At 45.2% G+C, this 19,950-nt stretch overlaps 2 long non-coding RNA genes across 2 annotated transcripts; both read left to right on the top strand.

Moving 5' to 3' along the window:
- The first annotated feature begins 4,850 nt into the window (after nt 1–4,850).
- Nucleotides 4,851–7,722, top strand: LOC109274047 (uncharacterized). The gene is made up of 2 exons (XR_002083410.2): nt 4,851–6,267; nt 7,376–7,722. It is a non-coding gene; the product is annotated as an uncharacterized LOC109274047 (long non-coding RNA).
- An 851-nt stretch (nt 7,723–8,573) lies between these two features.
- Nucleotides 8,574–13,403, top strand: LOC128775912 (uncharacterized). Its single transcript, XR_008420892.1, has 2 exons — nt 8,574–10,204; nt 10,289–13,403. It is a non-coding gene; the product is annotated as an uncharacterized LOC128775912 (long non-coding RNA).
- Nucleotides 13,404–19,950: the final 6,547 nt, after the last annotated feature.

Raw genomic sequence — 19,950 nt, 5'->3', positions numbered from 1 at the left:
GACTGCCTTGGGGATGAAGCAGGTAAAGTGGAGATTTTTATGGTAGTTTAATTTCTTTTTTTTTTTTAACGTTTTATTTTATTTTTGAGACAGAGAGAGACAGAGCATGAACGGGAGAGGGTCAGAGAGAGGGAGACACAGAATCCGAAACAGGCTCCAGGCTCTGAGCTGTCAGCACAGAACCCGACGCGGGGCTCGAACTCACGGACCGCGAGATCGTGACCTGAGCCGAAGTCGGCCGCTTAACCGACTGAGCCACCCAGGCGCTCCCCCCCTTTTTTTAAAGCTTATTTCTTTTGCGAGAGAGGGGTGGAGAGAGTATGAGAGGGGAAGGGGGGGGGCAGAGAGAGAGAGAGAGAGAGAGAGAGAGAGAATCCCAAGCAGGCTCCACTGCCATCGCAGAGCCCAATTCAGGGCTCGAACTCACAAACTGTGAGATCATGACCTGAGCCAAGACCAAGAGTTAGATGCTTAACGGCCTGAGCCATGCAGATGTCCCCCCCTCCACTTTTTTGTTGGTTTTTTTTCCTTGTAAGTAGGCTCCACACCCAATGTGGGGCTTGAACTCACAACCATGAAATCAAGAGGCGCATGCTCTTAACTACTGAGCCAGCCAGGCGCCCCAGGATTTGAATTTCTAAAGCAGAATCAGGTCTGTACTTTACGAACTATTTTTATGTTTAAAAAAAACACAAGGTTACTGGGAAGTGTCTATCCTCAGTGTGAGTTCGTCGGTCCCTAACACATTCCAAGGAAATTTGACTGTGGAAAGGTGTTTGAGAAACTACGTCTTTTATATTTTGTTTATGTTGTGGTGGTCTCGTAATTAAATGAGAAAGCAGACTAATAGTGACTCAGGATTCTAATATGAAGAGGAGAGACATAAGGAAGGAAGAAAGTAAATTGCCCTCTTCAGAACGTAAGCAGTCTGCTGAGAAGTAGTCTATCCAGCATAGCATCTCTCAAATAGATGTGTGTGTACTTAAGTAATTTTTCTTTAGCCAATTATCTCTGTCACATCACTGTTTCTTTAATCCCTCACATCTAATTGCTGATCAAAGCCTAAATTCCAGCTGCTAAATGAAGCTCTTAATCTGTCCCTTCCTCTCCAATCCTGCCGCCCTATAGCTACTTTACCTCTCGTTCCTGAACTGGTCTCCCTTGACCCCAGGATCTTCCATTCCCTGATCCGACTTTTGTCCTGGTACCATGGTGGTGGCTTATTTGAAAACATGTACTTGATCATGTCACTCTACCACTGAAAAGCCTTCATTTCTCACAGGAAGAAGGAGGAGGAGGAGGAGGAAGAGGAGAAGAAAGGAGGAGGAGGAGGGAGGAGGAGGAGGAGGAAGAGAAAGAGAAGGAGGAGGAAGAGGAGGAGAAGGGGGAGGAAGAGTGGGAGGAAGGAGGGAGGGGGAGGAGGAGGAGGGAGGAGGAGGAGGAAGAAGAGAAAGGAGGAGGAGGAGGGAGGAGGAGGAGGAAGAGAAGGAGAAGGAGGAGGAAGAGGAGGAGAAGGGGAGGAAGAGTGGGGGGAAGGGGGGAGGGGGAAAAGGAGGAGGGAGGAGGAGGAGAAAGGAGGAGGAGGAAGAAGGCAGAGGAGGAGGAAGAGAAGGAGAAAGGAGGAGGAGGAGGGAGGAGGAGGAGGAAGAGAAGGAGGAAGGAGGAGGGAGGAGGAGGAGGAAGAGTGGGAGGAAAGGGGGCAGGGGAGAAGGAGGAGAAGAGAAAGACAAGGTAGAACACAGACACGAAAGAAAGGTAAAGACAAGATGGAGCACAGAGCCCCTGCTTCATGATCCTTGTCCACCTTTCCTCTAGCATCCCTGCTAGTCTAGCCTCAGGGCCGAGCCGGTGGCTCCTAGGTCTTTCCTTCGATCAAACTGCTCTTGGTCGAGGATGCTCTTTGCCAGCCTGCCTCCGATCCCCAGGTTTTGGCATCAGCTCCTCCTCGGTAAGCCTTCCCTGACAATCTCTTCCTGCTCCCTCTGCTTCTACTTAACAACAATCCCAATGTGTTTTCAATATCAGTCTGGGTGCCATCTATTTTAATTATTATGTTTTTATCTAATTATTTTATTTTATTATTTTTAAAGGTTTATTTACTTATTTTGAGAGAGACAGAGACAGCGTGAGCAGGGGAGGGGCAGAGGGAGAAGAGAGAGAGAATCCCGGGCAGGCCCTGCAATGTCAGCACAGATCTCGATGTGGGGCTCGAACTCATGAACTGTGAGATCATGACTGGATCTGAAGCCGAGAGTCAGACGCTTAACCGACTGAGCCACCCAGGTGCCCCTAATCCTTGTATTTTAATAACAGTGTGCTGACCACCTAGATTTGGATTCTAGCTTTGCATTTCCTAGCTGGGTTAAGTTGACAAGTGATTTAAGTTCTCTGTACTTGGGTTTACTCATTTGTAAGGTGGGGATATTAATAGTGCCCACTTCTTGGGACTGTAGTGGAGATTCAGTGAATTAATGTGTGCAAAGCTTTTGGAACCCTGGCTGGGACAAGCTGGGTGCTTCACTGATTCCACGGAAAAGCCATTATGTGAGTTGCATAGATCTTATTTGAGAAAATACTTGAAAAGCATTTTATTTCTGCTCTTGTGCTTACTTGTGAGATAAATAATTGGATAATATTAAAATCTGCAGCAACAACTTGCTATTTGTCTGTAGCGTTCTTAGAAAAACGAGAAACTTTTCAAATAAAGGACTGTTATACTCCTGGGCAGAGAAGTTTACTGCAGCTTGAATATTAGTAATTTTAGTCAGAGCCTTGACTGATCGGTAGCTTATCTGCAATTTACCCAACTCGTTTACTTGGTTTCTGAGTTACCTTAACCACACAGCAGAACCATAGGTAAGAAGCAAAGATTTCTGGTGTTGGTTCCTGGACCATGCGATTCAGGGAACGGCCGTGAGGTTCCTCGTTTTCTGTGGGTGATTCTATTTTTCACCATTATAAATGATGCTGAAGTGAACATCCTTTACCCAAAACTCTTGTGCACCTTTAATTATGTCCTTAGAGCAAGTTGATCAAAGTAGAATGATTGAGTCAAAGGAAACAAATGGATATTAGTTATTAGCTTACCTTCCAAACAAGGTTTTATTCGTTTATACTCCTACCAATAGCACTTGGAAGTGTCCCGTCTCCTCCACACTTCTGCTATCACTGAGTATTCATCTCGTTTTCTTTTTTTAATATTTATTTATTTTTGAGAGAGAGAGAGACAGAGACAAAGTGTGAGCGGGGAAGGGGCAGAGAGAGACAGACACCGAATCTAAAGCGGGCTCCAGGCTCCGAGCTGTCAGCACAGAGCCTGATGCGGGGCTCGAACTCACAGGCTGTGAGATGATGACCTGAGCCGAAGTCAGACGCTCAACTGACTGAGCCACCCAGGCACCGCTTTATCTTGGTTGTTTTTTTTGTTTTTTTTTTTTTTTTAATTATTTCCTTCCTTCATAAGCCAGAGGAAAGAAAAGACATATGAAGAAGGTGTTTTGCTCATACAGGGGAGGAGATATTCACCCACATTTCTCTTCCTTATTCATCTGTAACAAAAGATTCATTTTTAATAAGAGACTTGTGCTTTAGACTCCACTCATTTTCTGACCGCAGACTTTTAGTAATCAAAACTTTTCATATTCAGTACGTTTCTTTTAAATCTTCATAAATGAGGTGCAAGAACAGAAACCTGCTAATACTGCCACTGTGTGTAGTCAGTATGGATAAGAAGAATCGCAAAGACTTTAAACTCCAGAATCCCAAGACTCACTTTTAAAAAGGGACGCGAGGAATACCAAACACAGTGGGAATCAAAGAAGCTCAGCCTGGAGCGTAATATTTTCACTTATTGGATAGGACTGCGTAGAGTTTAATGAGTGATAGCCTTTAATTTCTTTAAAGTTTTTATTTATTTTGAGAGAGAGAGAGAGAGAGAGAGAACACAAGCAGGGGAGGGTCAGAGAGAAGGAGCGAGAGAGAGAATCCCAAGCAGGCTCCACACCGTCAGCATGGAACCTCATGGGGGGCTCGAACCCACGAACTGTGAGATCATGACCTGAACTGAAATCAAGAGTCAGACGCTCGACTGACGGAGCCACCCAGCTGCCCCCAGAGACCTCTGACATACATGGTTTGTGGAGCGACTCAAGATCTCTTGGTGACATTGTTTGAAAAATGATCAGAACAGTTAATTTTATTCTCTTTTTATGCAAAAAGGTGTGAATTAGAAAGATTAATACATAACTTTGTGATGATTGGTGGTACTATTTATTAGTTCCTACAGTTTTCTTATTAGGTACTCTCTGGAATGATTATGTATGTATAAAGGAATGTTAATGCATATTTATAGCTAAAAAAGAGTTAGACATGGGGATTTTCACTCTACTGTATATGTATATATATTTTTTCACTATGTATATGTATGTATATATACATATATATTTTTTGAAAGAAAGGGCCTTCATGATATTCGAAAGTAAAAATCTGGGGACCTGCGGGAGGGAAGGAAGGGGTTAAACATGGCAGGAGGGTGCCAGGACAGGCCTCTGGGCTGACTTCTCATCAGGAAATCTGGTATTTCAGGTTGGACTGGGCCTTGGGAATGGCTGCTCCTTTGTTCAAGAGAAAAAGTGCATTAGATCTGGCTGCACTTTCAAACCTGACTTGTAGAAAATGAATTCTAGAACTTTCTAGGGTCAGAAAGTGAGGCGGCCCTGCAGTACCTTGAACAGAGGTAACCCCTTGAATCGGAGATGGTGTCCCTGGTCCTCAGGTTACGCACACTGACAGCCTGGCGACAGTGGTGACGGGACACCCATGGTGGTGATTAACCCTACGGATCCCTCCATTCCCCTCACATTTATTTTGAGATTCGCTCTTTAGTAAAAGCGACCTTGACGCTGGCGGGTTTTTTTTTTTTCTTCAGATTTTATTTATTTATTTATTTATTTATTTATTTATTTATTTATTTATTTCTATTATGAAATTTATTGCCAAATTGGTTTCCATACGACACCCAGTGCTCATCCCAACAGGTGCCCTCCTCCATGCCCCTCTCCCACTTTCCCCTCCCTCCCACTCCCCATCAACCCTCAGTTTTTATTTCAAGTGCTTTTGTTTTCCTACTTTTCACAGCTTGGGATACATTTATTTATATTTCTCTGATGACCAGCCTCTGTGCGTGGACTCCCTTCTTGCGCCGTTTTTTCAAAAAGTTGCTTCATTTAACCTGTGACTAATTGGTTAGATAAAACGAGCATATGTACTCCTAGAACCTAGGAGTACATTTCGTTCCAGGCCTGGGAAGGAGGAGTAAGTTGCACTTCATTCCTGTCATTCTTTCTCTTTCCCTTTCCTGCAAAATTATCATCAAAAGTCGTGTTGGAAAATTCTTCATTTGTCTATCAGAGCTCTTTCACTCATTCGTGTATTATTCCGTAAATCTCCCCCCCAGCCAGCTCCTGGACTCCAAGTGTCCTCCCACCCACACACAGCACAGGAAGGGAAGCTTCTCTAGGAGAAGAAACCGGTCAGGAAGGAAAGAGTAAGGAGTATGGAATGTCAACTAAGTGAAAAATTTGCGATTTGGTGGAAAGAACAACGGACCAGAGTCTAACACGTGGGTTCTAGGCTTAGCTTCCTACTGGTGGGTTGTGTGAACTTGTACAATTGCATCTAATGTCTTGAGTCCCCACCTCCTTCGCTCGTAAAATGGGGTGGCCTGCTTCCCTAGGATGGTTGTGGGAATCTGACGAGACACTGCACGCCAAGTCTCTCTGTAAACGCTCAGGCTCTTTCTGAAAGCACGGCGCCATCATTATTCTGGAAGGAAAACATGAGACAGGCAGGACAGGGCGTCCATGTTGGGAATTCATTCTGGAGCGAGGTTGCAGCAGTCATGGGGAAGAGTCTTCCTTGGGCAATTTCCTATTTACTTATTTAAGTAATCTCTACACCCAACGTGGGGCTCGAACTCATGACCCCGAGATCAAGACTCGCTTGCTCTTCTGACTGAGCCAACCAGGTGCCCCATTCCATGGGTAACTTAAATGACAATGCCTCAAGGAATTTTCCCCGGCTCTACCCCTCCCCAAGTCCAGGTTGTGCCCCTGACATGGGCCCCTAACACTGTATACTTTTTGTCCCCGGGCATTTTGCAGGTAGCGGTACCTGTGTCCATCTACAAGACCGTAAGCCCGTCGAAGTCAGGGCCTGCTCTCATCCATCACGATGCCCACAGATCCTGGCGCTGTGTCCATAGGGACAGTAAGTAGACAAGTGGAAGTATTTCTCACGAGCGAAGACCCGAATGAGGCATTCGGTCAGACAGCATGACACGTCAAAGGATTCTGCTGGGCACTTACGCCGTGTGGGAAAGTCAGCAGATTGAAACCAGGTTTGGGGTCCAGAAGGCCAGTCTTAAGTCCTAGTTAGTAGTCTCACTGCTTAGCTATATTATCACCAAGACATCCCTGTGCTATCGGGAAGCGTGCTATCGCTTCTCAGCTTCGGAGAGTGACAACCTCTCTGTGCTTCAATATCCTCACTTGAAAAATGGAGCAAAAAAACACCTTCAAATGCCTTATCTTCTTCAGCCACGTTAAGACGCGGTTTGGGTTTTTGTTCACGGCGCCATAAGCAAATGCTCTAAAACGTTTTGTTTGGTTTTCATTTTCCTGAAAAATGACAACATTCAGATACTTTGCAGCATTTCTCAAATGATGGGTAACATTGTAACAAGAGCCTTGTCCTTTTTCTCTTGGCTCATCTGTAACTCCAGACTTCCTGTTTGTTCGGGTTGTCGGATGGCTTGGAATCCTGGAGGTTTCAGGGAAGCCGAGTACCTGAATAAGGCTAATGACTTTGTAGAAGCCCATACTTGGCTAGCGCTCACCTCCCACTACCACTAGCCTCGCACAAGCCGCTGTCATCTCTGGCCTCCTAACGTACTTCCCCTTCTTGCCTCCAAACCACTTTTCACAGCACAGAGCAGACGTTCCCCAAATGCACATCTGATCGTACTCCTACTGACCGAGAGCCCTTCGGGAGGCCCCCCCTGGCTGGCCAGGGCTCTTTCTCAGGATCCTTCTCTTCTATGTCAGTCTGTCTGTCTCTCTCTCTGTCTGTCTCACTCTCTCTGTCGCTTTCAGTTCCCCCAACCAGCTGGACTCAGTTCTCTCCACCCCAGACCTAGTTCTGCTCTTCCTTCTGCATGGAATATTCTCTTCTGTCTTTGCCTGGCCAACTGTACTATCATTCGCGTCTCAGTTTTAATGTCACTTCTTGCTGGTGGGCCTTTCCTGACCCCCTAGACCAGACTGAGCATCTTTGTGATGTGATCCTGACTCTTCCTCTGGCTTGCCTCGTCCCGTAGAGCTGTCTGTAAACTCCATGAAGGCAGGAGCAAGCTTCTCCTGTTCACCTCTGCACCTCCAGAACCGAGTGCCGTGTGCCTCGAGTAGATGGCGTACCTCAGGTAGGAGTGTGCCTGTAATGGGTTCATTTTAATAGAAAGGGTAGTTCCAGGGTGCCCGGGTGGCTCAGTCAGTTGAGCGTCTGACTTCGGCTCAGATCATGATTTCACGGTTTGTGAGTTTGAGCTTCGCAACGGGCTCGCTGCTGTCAGTGCTGAGCCTGCCTCCTATCAAATCCTCTGTCCCCCCTCTCTGCCCCTCCCTTCTCGTGTTCTCTCAAAAATAAATAAAACATTTTTTTTTTTTTTTTAAAGAAAGGATAGTGCCACCTAGCCAAAGCTATATCATTTACTCTTCCATTATGGTGCTCATTAATTCAGTTGTTAATCCTCTACTCTGCCCAGCACTGTTCTGCGGGCGGGGCATACAGCACTGAACAACACAGCCATAGATTGAGCTGGAAGGACATTTCAGGCAGAAGGGAAGCCTGCAAAGCAGGTGGTTTCAAGGAACAGCTCGAAGGGCGGGCGGGAGGCTGGAGATCCATGGGCCAGGAGAAGGAGGAAGGAGTGAGGACTTTGAACTTGACTCTGCCGGGGGTCTGAGCAGAGGAGGTAGGGGAAATCCAACTGACTTACGTTTTAAAAGGATCCCTCTGACCTATGTATAGATTACTGACTCAAGGGAGATAAGGCAGAAAGCCAGGACGCTAGTTAAGGAAGCTGTTCGAAAATCCAGGCGGAAGGATGGCAGTGACTTGACCCAGCAGCTAGTAGTGGGGGTGGTGAGAAACAGTTAGCTTCTAGATCTGTTTTGAAGGACGGGCCAAGAGGATTTGCTGATGGGCTGGATGTGGGATGTGGGGAAAGCGGGTGGCAAGGATGACACCCAGGGGCTTTGGCCTGGGTGACCAGAAGGATGGAGCTGCCGGCAAGGGGACGGGCAGGTGGCCTGTAGAGCAGGTTTCGGGGGACAGATGAGGAGCTCAGCTTCCACATACTAAGATGCCTATTAGTTGCCGGCATATTTTTGCGTCCTTAAGTAATGCATCTAAGACGGCAATTTTCTTTAATCTAGATATGGAAATAATGAAATACCATACATTTCCCTCCCCCCACCCCCCCACCCCCAAAATGGAAACACAAGATTGCCCTTTTCTGTAAAATTCTATGCCTGGCCATTTCCTGTGCGGGTGCACTAGGATTCCATGTTTCTTAGAGTAGACGTCAGCCCGGATCCTGTTTTAGAACCAGTAGAATTGTGCACTGCTCATGTTTGCTTCATTGTATAAGATATTTATTTACTTTTTTTTAAGTTTATTTATTTTGAGAGAGAAGGTGTGAGCAGGGGAGGGGCAGAGAGAGAGGGAGAAAGAAAGAATCCCCAGCAGGCTCCGAGCTGTCATCGTGACCTGAGCCGAAATCAAGACTCGGATGCTTTAACCAACTGAGCCACCCAGGCACCCCTAAGAAACTTATTTTTATAGTAAGCCTGTTGGGGAAAAAAAACAGGTAACTTACTCTATTTCCATACCTGAGTAAAATGATGCTAAGTACAATTTATCCAATGACTGAGGTCTTGGGTCACCACTTAGAATAAGCAGCTGCCCGCTGGGCACGCTGAGGGCCTCCTATGTGCTGGTAGCTCTCCTCACTGTCACCGTGACAGGTATGTGAGGTCTCTTGGGTGAGTTGGAGTTTTTGCCATGGTGTTCGCTCATTCTATCCTTCCCGCTTTCTTTCCTTGTGTCCACTCCCCCCCCACACACACACATACACACAGATGATATTTTTAGCACACTTGCTTTTCATTTCTGTTCTGACTGTTGAAATACCTTTTTCTTTTCTTTTCTCTTCTCCTTGCCTTCCCGGCGAGTTCCAATGAGCTGAGGTTGCCATATGTGATTCTTAGATAAGTGGGCTGTTACTAGTTTTGCATTTTCCCTTCTGCAACTTTAACTTTTTGCCTGAGCTGCTGGGGGCCATACTTACACGCCAAGGAGGCTGAAGGGCCGGGTTGATGCTGAAAAGCTACTAGTGGATGACATCCGACAAGATACAGATAATCAAGAGTATAGTCCTGACTATGTCTATGCAGAACTGGTCTGTATCCTTTTCCTCGGCTAGATAAGTTTTATATACTCCCCCCAAGAATAACATTCTTTTTTTAAAAACGTTTTTAAAAGTTTATTTATTTATTTTGAGAGAGAGAAAGCGCACACAAGCTGAGGAGGGGCATAGAGAGAGAGGGAGAGAGAGAATCCCAAGCAGGTTCCATGCCGTCAGCACAGAGCCCAACGCAGGGCTCGATCCCACGAACGATGAGATCGTGACCTGAGCCGAGATCAAGAGTCAGATGCTTACCCAACTGAGCCATCCCGGTGCCCCCACCCCCCAGGAATAGTATTTTTTACAGAAGATGCCCCAATTCGTGTTGTTGATAACTAACACCGAGCAGAAACAGCCATTTCAGAGGAAGAATTTTCGAAACTGGAAGACTGTGTATGCCGTGAAAATTAATGTTAATAAAGTCAGATATGTTGCTAGATATTTGTATCCAGAAAAATGGATTTATCACTGAGTTAACTTAAAAAATTTTTGCCTGGTCCAAAAATTACTTTTAATTCTAACTACTGAATGATAAAGCATAGTTCCTAGAACGGATGCATTCTTCCAACAGCTGGTTTACTCGGATTATTCAGGATTTTTGCTGGAATCCAAGTGGTTTTTCAAGAGAACTGATGATTTTCTGATGAAGCTGTTCACACGCTTTTGAAGCCAGGAGAAGGGGTGAGTATTAATTTGCATTCTCTTCGGCTATAGAATTCTCTCTCAGGCCAGCAGTGTTTGATGAAGTCTGAATTTCCATTTCAGTTGTATAGACAACAAGACTGTATGAGGGTATGAAATTGTCTTGGTAAGACAAAGTAAAATTGGGCCACCACACAAGCAAACATGGACATCACCTGTATCTGGAATCTCAAAGTCACGAAATACGCAGTGTTTGAAAGGATACGAGAAATACATTGATTTGATTTGATTTTTTTCTTTTTGGCCATCCTTCGTGTTACAAAACAGTTGAAGCTTAGTATCATTTCAAGCACGGAGTGTAAAGTGATCGGTGAGGCTGGATGGAGGAAAGGCAAAAGAAATGAATTTGAAGGACAAAAAAAAAAACAAAAAAACCCCACATATCCTTCGAAGACCTCCCTGTCTCGAGGACAGAAAATGCCTTGGCAGTCGCGATTTTTGTGCAGTCAGAAGGGAGCTGATTTCCCAGCTGTTCTGGTGCATTTTCCTTATTAGTCTTTGCTCCCACGGTCTAAAAGCAAATACCGGATCTAAGCGCCTACAGTACTGGTCAAGGACTGCAGCTTCCCTCGTGTGTGACTCACAGGCGTGAGCAAACCACCTACTGTAACAGCTGGCCCCAGACCCTGGCCCGGCCACAGCGCAGCAGCTGCTTTGCTGGACCCCTGCTTGCTTGGCTATTAACTGTCTTAACTGTTGCTCTTACCTTTATGGGCTGTGGTAAAGGCAGGCTTTGTTTATTTATGTTTGTTTGTTTTTGAGAGAGAGAGAGAGCGCACGCGCGCGTGCGAACAAGTGAAGGAGGGGCAGAGAGAGAGGGAGACACAGAGTCCAAAGCAGGCTCCAGACTCCGAGCTGTCAGCCCAGAGCCCGACGTGGGGCTCGAAGTCACGAACCGTGAGATCATGACCTGAGCCAAAGTCGGACGCTTAACCAACTGAGCCACCCAGGTGTGCCAAAGGTGGGCTTTAGATACATAGACCCTTGGATCCATTTTTCCCCAACTGTATTTCTCGGTTTTTACTAAAAGATCTCAGAGGTCACCTGAAAGCGTAATTTCGATTTAGGATGCTAGAAGGCCGGTCATCATTTACAACGGCCCTTCATGTGCTTTTCTGCATGCGTGATTACTTTCTTGATGAACAAAGGTTATGCTTAGTTTCAGGCTTGGTTATTATTTGTTACTATTATGACCAGTATGAAGTGAACCACCTTTATAAGAACTTGTTTCCTTTTTTTAATGTTTATTTTTGAGAGAGAGACAGAGGGCAGGCGGGGAGGGGCAGAGAGAGAAGGAGACACAGGATCCGAGAGAGGCACCACGCTCTGAGCTGTCAGCGCAGATCCTGACGGGGGGCTGGAACTCCCAAACTGTGAGATCGTGACCTGGGCCGAAGTCGGACGCTTAACCGACTGCGCCACCCAGGCGCCCCTATGAGAACTAGTTTCTTAAAACGGGATGGCATCTTGCTGCGTTTCTTTGACTCTCCGCCATACCTCTCCTCTGCCCAGAGGACCATTCTCAAGGCTTCACTAGAGACAGGGAGAGCACAGCACCTGGCCTCAGAAAGCCTCCAAACCGGTTGTGGCTACAGATTAATGTGTGAGAATCAAAGATTCCCAAAGGAAGGCAAATCAGATGCAATTTCAGAGAAAGGAGAGATTTTTTTTGCGGGGCAGGTCAGTCTGTGCCCCAGTGCTTGTGTCTTGCAGCCTTGTGTTTTACTGGGTATTAGTAGTGTTTCGCAAAAGTTGTTCTGGAGTCACACGCCATGCTATTTTCATCTTTCGATCTCCCTATTCTAGTACATTCCGGCCCCTGCACGGGACACGACACTTTACACATAACACGTGCCGGGTAAACATTTGCTGACATAATTGAATGGGAGAAGGCTTTGTGGAAAAGGCAGAGCTTGGGCCCAGCTTTAGATAGAGAGGGGAGGTTGGCCAGTGACATACTCTGCCTGTATATGAGTCATTCGTTCTGGGCCTTGAGGACGAACTTGCAAAGTCAAAACAGAGCGGAGACACATGCCAGGTCGAAAGAGTAACTACGGCAGAGCAGAGGGTTAGTGTATGAAATATGGGGTCAAGGAGGAGGCCTGGCAAGACGTTGTTCTGGAGAATAACTGGGACGGCAGGGTAGCCAGATACAACAGCAGGGCCCCTCGGAGGTGCTGTGGGTGGATGGACACCAAAGTAATAGTCTTTCTCTCCCTATCTCATGCTGAGGACACACTTTTCATTTGTACCTTAGCGCATTTATTGTAGTCTTCAGGGGTGGGCGGGACCTGTCAACGTGATGTCGTACTTCCCTTCTTTACATGCGGATGTTTTATTTGTTAATCAGTTTGTTCTGGAATTGGTTTGTTTTCAGGAAAGAGGTGGAATGCATTTTGAAACACCATTTGAAAATTGGATTGAGAACATTAAAGTTTCTTTTTTTCTTCTTTTCTGTTTTTCCTGGGACCCTGGATGACTTTATAGCGATGCCATGGATGAAGAAAAGGAATTCTTGAAAACTAGAAAGCTACCTAGCTTGGGGCAAAGCAGGAAAAAAACTGCAGGTTTGGGGAAATGAGTGTTTCTGCGCTGGCAGTATTGTGGGCCATCTAAGAAGAGACAGAAATTGCCATTTGAAATCAGGGCTCAAGTGTGAGAGAAGTCAGGGCTGGAAAGAGATTTAACAGTGGAAGTGGTAGTTAGAAATGGGGGACAGTGCCTGGGGAGAGCAGGTGGAATGGAGTTCTTTTTTTTTAAATTTTTTTTTAAGTTTTACTTTTGAGAGAGAGAGAGAGAGACAGAGTGTGAGTGGGGGAGGAGCAGAGAGAGGGAGACACAGAATCCAAAGCAGACTCCAGGCTCCGAGCTGTCAGCACAGAGCCTGACGTGGGGCTCGAACTCACGAACCCTGAACCGCGAGATCATGACCTGAGCCAAAGTCGGACGCTTAACCGACTGAGCCAGCCACACGCCCCTGGAATGGAGTCCTTAACTGGGATCCAGAGTGGCTCTGGTGATTGAGGGTCAGGGCTCTATAGCCACCGGAAATTATGAGCAGTATTTTCTTTGAGTTTCCACTTGGCATGTTGGGATGGAGTGTGTTTGTAACTTTGGTCAGGTTCTTAGAGGTATCCAAAGGTTAAGAAATCGCTGATGTAGAATGGGAAGAAGAGAGCAAGAAGGTCAGAACTCTGAGGGGAAATCAACATTTAAGGAGTTCTCAGAGAAGAGCCATGGAAAAAGGCCAAAGAGATTGGGAAGGCAGAAATCTATCTGGGAAGTCAGGCGGATGCGGAAGGCAATGGAATGCGTGGGCGCAGGGCAACAAGGTTAAATGGTATCTGAAGGTCGGGTAGGGCTAAAAGAATGTGTTCGATTGACCACTAGGAAGTCATTGGTGACTTTCAGGAGAGCAGTGTAAATGGAGGCACATTGTGATAAGTGACGGATGGGACTCAGGGAGCCGGGAAGTTAAGTCCAGCTTTCTCTTTCTGGAAGGTTAACATTTGACAAGAGTGAATATTTACTGAGTTCCTGAGAAGGGCTGGAACTTGGCCATTCACTGCAGACATAAATGTGAGCAAGGTAACATAGGCTTTGCTCTCACGGATCTTAGGGTCTCGTGGGAGAGATAGGCATTAATCAAATAATGACACAGAGTAAGCATGTCGTCACAAACTGGGAAGAAATGTGGTGCCCGGCACTGAAGCATGACCTAATCTGGGGTCAAAGAAGGACCCCTGAAGAAGTGAGCTTTGAGCTCAGACCTGAAGGGTGAATAGGAGTGAAATAGTGAAGAGAAGGGGGGCAGAGAGCAGAACATCCTAGGCAATGAGGGAAGCAAGAATGAAGTGTACAGAGAGCGAGGGAAGCCCAGCGACAGGAGTCCATGCTGGGTCTTTTAAATGGGCATAAAGATCTGTGTCTAAGAACATTCAGGAAACCGCTAACCTGTGGATGGTTGCGCACGGTTTTGCATTTCAAAACCAAATAGAAGAATCCAGGTGAGAAATAATGGTACAACCTTGGACCAGCATCCTGGCAAAGGAGATGGAGAGGAGCAGAGGGTTTCAGGAATCATGCAGGAGCTGAAATAGCACCAGAAGGTAGGAGAGAGAACGCTACCTTCTCTCTTAAAGAGTGCCTTAGGAGGTCCTGCGAAAAGTAAAGTTCTCCTTCAGGTGCTGAATACCGAAGCTCATTTGTAGGCAAAGGGAAAGAGCAGTGGAGACAGCGAGCTTGAAGACATACAAACCCGGAGGGGACACACGGCTACTAGAATCGGAAACACTGTTCTCTAAATCGCGAAGACGGGGCTGGTGAATATACAGGTGTGGTTACAGGTAGAAAGGAGGCAAACCGAGACATGAAGACTTGGTTCATGAAGGGGGGCTTCTGTCTGCTTTGGGGTGACTCTGTGACCCCCCGCCCCCAAATATTAGGCTAGCATCAGGCTCTGGAGGATGAACAGCAAGAAACTCTAAGACAGTTCATGGAAGGGACACATTTACCATTTGTGTACGTGCACAAACACTGCCTGACCCTCACGTACCTCTTGGAGCCCATGTTTCAGTTTTATGATTAGAAACAGGGAGCTTTAAATGTGCAAATGTCCAACAGCTATCTCGAGCTGTGTTCAGAAATCTCCTTTTCCCCTGAATCCGTGAGGTGGTTTGCCCAACATTGGGTGGTGGGTGTTGTACAATAAGGAAAAGCACAAATCTCAGACACTTGAGTTGTTACTCAGGAGAACCGGATCATTGTCTTACAGACAAGGCACCCACACAAGTCTGAATTTCAAATGACATGTTAACTTGCATTTCATGCTAACAATTAAGTCCTCCCATAGGGACACCAGTGAGGTCAATCAATCTTTAAAACTCAACACTAATTTTGGGGCACCTGGGTGGTTCAGTCGGTTAAGTGTCCGACTCTTGACTTCGACTCAGGTCATGATCTCATGGTTTGTGAGTTCGAGCCCCGTTTCGGGCTCTGCGCTGACAGCTCAGAGCCTGCTTGGGATTCTCTCTCTCTCTTCCTCTCTCTCTCTGCCCCTCCCCTGCTTGTTCTCTTTCTCTAAATAAATAAGTAAGCTTAAAAAAAAATTAACACTGATTTTAAGTTTAGTAAGAAAGATGCAGTGAGAAATCATATGTCAGATCTCTCAAGTCGAATGTGCCTATTTAATGTCCTAGCTCAGAAAAAGAGATCGGGCTTTTAGTTGACCTTTAAAAAAATGATCTGAGGGATTCATGTTCATCCCTCCCCCTTTCCGATACAGTTGTGGGAAACTTGGACTCTTTCAACACATCAGGTCCAACTGCAGAATCTCCGAGCGAATCTACGTGTTTGTGACGACTCATGCTGCAGAGGTACGGCTTTGTCACAAAATGGCTTTTCTCTCTGCAAGAAAAATGTGTATCCTCTGAGCATGGTAGGAACGCGCCATGTTGAATTAGAAATGAGCAGTGCGGTACCGGCTGGACGAATAGCTCTGCTTGGCAATCTTGAAATAAATGCAGCTGGGATAATTTTCGATTCAACCCTTGGCAAACCTTCAGTGTGTACAAGAAAAAAAAAAGCTGTGGAGGAGGCTTAAATGCTGTAGGCGCTCAGCAGCCATCACTCTATCTCTCGAAGTTTCCAGTAAACAGTAGGTCAGCTCTGCGTCCTGCTGAGGTCTGGTGAGCACTCTGGGAAGAAATGATTCTTGTTAAGTGAGTTCATACGTCTAATTGCTGAGCACAGGGCCTGGCACATTGAAGTGCTTAATGAATATTAGCTTTTATTTTTAAAAAGTATTATTATTTAGGATTATTAACTTCCTAGGGCTCAATGTGTACCCTGAAGGGTCACGATTATGGACCCAATTTCCTCCTCTACCCGTATGGTCTCTCAGTTCCAGACTGACATACTCAGGTTTTATACCCCACGCCTTCAAAGGAGACCATGTACTGCTGGGAAAGTGGCTTTCAGTTCCAGAGCAGCTCTGAAACTGATTTCTGTATTACAAGGTTTCAGGTGATCACGGTTCACTGGTAGAATCAGGGAAGTTCAGCAGCCGACAGAATCTCCCCCTTCTGGGCCGATTCCTTTCTGAGTTCCCAGGAGAACTAGGTTTTGGAATTTTCCCTGAATGTCTATCCTCCTAGGGCTGAATCGAACCTCTGGCGTTTCCTGTTCCACACTGGGAACCAGAAGCTTTCTGAATTATCTCATAGGACATTTCCTGATCTGTGAATCTTTTAGAGCCTGAAGATCATGTTTTTCCCCTCATCATCTCCTGACTCTCAGTCTCCAAGGAACATGTGCGTATTTCATTACAACTCCACCGTTTCCCGCGTTCGGTGATAAATATGTGAGCTACAAGAGTGTACATTCATAACACAACACCAAAGGTTGGCAGTACAGATTTATGGCTCATTACATCATTTTAGTGTGGGGCTGATTCACCCAATCAGTTTATTTAGCAATAAGAGAATATTAAAGAAGGCAACTGTACCAACCTACACCAGCCCCTGTCTCGGCTGGGTCCATTACTTCTGCCCTCTCCTATCAGTGGCTTGATAAGGTCGATCTGCGCTCGCAGAGATAGGCCTTGTCAGGGAGCCAGAGCGGGAGCTTCCCAACAGGCCCTGTCTGTACTCAGGGACTTCAAGAAACAGAGGACGCTGTGAATCTAAAAACATAGCATTCCTCTCATAAGGATTACATTTTCACTTTTGAGGTTTTGAGTGTTCTTCTCTCTTTTTTAGTTTTAGTTTTTTTAAATATTTATTTTTGAGAGAGAGGGAGAAAGAGTGTGAGTGGGAGAAGGGCAGAGAGAGAGAGGGAGACACAGCATCCGAAGCAAGCTCCAGGCCCTGAGCTGTCAGCACAGAGCCTGATGCGGGCCTCGAACCCACGAACCGTTGAGATCGTGACCTGAGCCGAAGTCAGACGTTAAACCAGCTGAGCCACCAGGTGCCCCTCGAGTGTTCTTCTCTTGCTATTGTTTACTCCATCCTTTGTTGTTCAGATAAGCTCATTCTGCCTGCTACCTCCAGAATGAGGCTCTCTTTCCTGTGACATCCTGGTCAGCCAGAGTCATTTTATCCCACCCTGCCGGTGTCACTGGTCGCAAAGCTCTTGACGTTCAATTAGGAATAAATAAGTTACCACCAGAATCAAAGTCAAGTTGAGTCTATCAAACGTTGGGTGTTTTTGCATGGGGGGGAAGGATGGTGGAAATAGGTGGTGGGGATGAAAAGGACACTTACCGTCATGAGCAGTAGGTAATGTACAGGATTGTTGAATCGCTATACTGTACCCCCCAAACTGATATCACGCTGTATGTTATCTGTGCTGGAATTAAAATTAAAAAGCTTAATTTAAAAAAGGGATGTTTCCAACATTTTATTTTTAAAAGCTTCAACTATACAGACATGTTGAAAGAACTGTGCAGTGAGCACCCCTCTACCTGTCGCCCAGAGTCCACAGTTAGTATTTTTATTTATTATATAACCATCTATCCACCCATCAATCCATCTTATCATGTTAGCTTTTTGTTTTGAAGTAATTTTAGATTTACAGAAAAGTTGCAAGAATAGTGCATAGGGTTCCCAAATACCTTTCATCAGCTTCCCCCGATGTTAGCATCTTACAGAACCATAACACAATGATCAAGTCAACATTAGAATGATCTGACACAACACTGCCAGTAATATAACCTTATTTTTAAGAACCTTTCTAACAGCGAGTTTCTATTTTTTATTAAAAAGATTTTTTTTTCCCAGCTGGACTTTAAATAAAAACTTGGGAAACAGTACTGCAACACTATTAATGAATCTACACATCTTATTTGAATTTCATCAAATTTCCCACTAAGGTTCTTTTCCTGGTGGAGGATGCGATCCAGGCTCCCGCCTGCATGTAGTTGGAGTATGTTCTTTGTCTCCGGCCTATGACAGCTCCTCTGTTTCACATACTCTTGACCCTTTTGATGTATACTAGCCATTTATTTTTTGAATGTCCTTCAATTTGCGTTTGTCTGAAGTTTTCTCATGATTACACCAAGACTGCATTTTTTTACAAGAATACCACAGAAATGAGATTATGCCTTTCTCTGTTCATCACATGGTGGGGGGTGGGCATCATATCACCCTGTAAAATTGCTACTGATGTATCTTTTATCAGTTGGTTAAGGAGTTGTCTGCCAGGCTTTTCCACTGTAAATTTATTATTTTTCAGTTTGTAAAAAATAAGTGTTTTGGAGGAGATCCTTTGAGACCATGCAAATATCTGGCTTCTCCTTAAATCTCGCCTACTAATTTTAGCAGGCATTGGGGGGTTTTGCCTGGAGCAGTTATTTCTGTGGCTCTCTAATGGTGCTTTCCCATGACCCCCATTCTTTCTACATTGATTAGCTAGGGTTCTACCTTAAGGAAGAGGTGTCCCCTCTTTCCCATTTATTTATCTGTTCAATTATTTATTTATGTCAAGACGGAGTCAGGGATCTTTCTTTCATTCTTTGGGTTCCAATCCAGTATTATCACAATTTATTTTGTTGCTCTGTCTGTTGGATCATTGGAAACTCCCTTCAGATTAGCTCCTGCATCCTTTTGACCTGCCCTGGCATTTCCTGAGCACTTCTTTACTTTGTGGCAACACAAGACGTTGCAGACTTATTTTGTATTTTCCCTATTTTCTCTAAGGAGCTCTGGGTTCTTTTATGAGAGATTGGTGTTTAGAAACCAAGATCTGGGCATTAAGTGTGCTTACTGCCGTGGGAGTACCATTCCCAGTGAATGGAGCTAGAAAGTGTATGTGTGTTATGGATATGTAACATCTATATTTCTGTATTTATCCATCTCTGTGTGTGAGTAGATATGTGCACATATATTTATATATACATATTCCTCTATATATTAAATCATGAGCTCATGCAGATGCCCTTGAGTCCAACTGAACACCACGGTTTTATTCAGGACTTCCCCTTTTCTTAATTGCCAGCTTCTAGCTCTGCAGGGGAAAACCTGGCTGTCTTATCCATAGTATATTTACTTATTTGTCCAATCCTCGTACACACATAAAGTAGTTTCAGAGTTGCTAATCCATACCTCCTTGGAGGGACAAATTTACTAATCAGAGTTCAATATTAGTACACAATTCTTTTTGTCTTTAGCATTATAGTTTGTGGCCAAAAGTTGCTTAGATTAGTTCTTTTCTTCCCCACCCTCTTCAGGGTGGTTGAGTTATTGGTTTGTAATAATACAGTTAGGTTCATTTGTTACTGCTTGTATTCTATTTTGGATTCCCTCCATATCTTGATTGATTTAAAAAATTTATACTTACTTTCTTGGTGTATATGTGGGCAATATGTGAAACACTGCTGTGATTATTTTTTAAATATTTTATTAAAATTTTTAATGTTTACTTATATTTGAGAGTGAGCGACAGAGAGAGAGAGATTGGCGGAGGGGCAGAGAGACAGGGAGACACAGCATCCGAAGCAGGCTCCAGGCTCTGAGCTGTCAGCACAGAGCCCGACATGGGGCTCAAACCCACGAATTGTGAGATCATGACCTGAGCTGAAGTTGGATGCTTAACCCACTGAGCCACCTAGGTGCCCCAACACTGCCGTGATTCTAAAGTAGGAGTAATAAAGAAATGTTCACCCAGAGAAGTGCTGCCCTTTCCCTATTCTTTCCACCACATTCTCACTCTTTGCAGGTGACTAATCT

This window comes from Panthera pardus, unplaced genomic scaffold, assembly GCF_024362965.1.
Source record: "Panthera pardus isolate Hobbes unplaced genomic scaffold, ASM2436296v1 HiC_scaffold_11, whole genome shotgun sequence".
Taxonomy (NCBI): Eukaryota; Metazoa; Chordata; class Mammalia; order Carnivora; family Felidae; genus Panthera; species Panthera pardus.
Note: the sequence above shows the minus strand (reverse complement) of the source record. Positions and strands in the feature narration are given on the sequence as shown.